Genomic DNA, 572 nt, shown 5'->3' on the forward strand with positions numbered 1-572 from the left:
TAGTCGTTCGTGTTCCCAATGTTTCACCATTATTATTATTTTTTTTTTTACCCCAATCTTTATTCCAATTTCGCTTTATTTCCTCCCTCGTTACACAAATTGCAAAGAAAACACTCTGTGACAGACTACAACAGCGGAGTTCACAGACGCGCTTACATGACAGAATAAAATTAACTTTATACTCCACAAAAATTACTCGAAAAGAGCAGTGTCCACATATTTAAATCTCCGCTCGCTATCAGGCAAAGGGAGAAGGGGGAGGGAGGGAGGAGAGAAGGGGGAGGGGAGAGGGAGAGAAGGGGGAGGGGAGAGGGAGAGAAGGGGGAGGGGAGAGGGGGAAGGAGGAGGGCAGGGGATGAGGGGGGAGAAGGGGGAGAGGAGAGGGGGGTGACCATGGGGGTTGGGGAGTGGGGGAGGGGAGATTTGGTGATCAAGGGGTAGGGGAGTGGGGATGACCACGGGGGTTGGGGAGGGGGAGAGGGAGTTGAGGGAGGGGAGAGGGGATGACCATGGGGGTGGAGGAGGGGGGGGAGGGGAAGGGGAAATGCCTCATATCAAAAGAAACGATGCTC

Source organism: Penaeus monodon, chromosome 28, assembly GCF_015228065.2.
Source record: "Penaeus monodon isolate SGIC_2016 chromosome 28, NSTDA_Pmon_1, whole genome shotgun sequence".
Lineage (NCBI taxonomy): Eukaryota > Metazoa > Arthropoda > Malacostraca > Decapoda > Penaeidae > Penaeus > Penaeus monodon.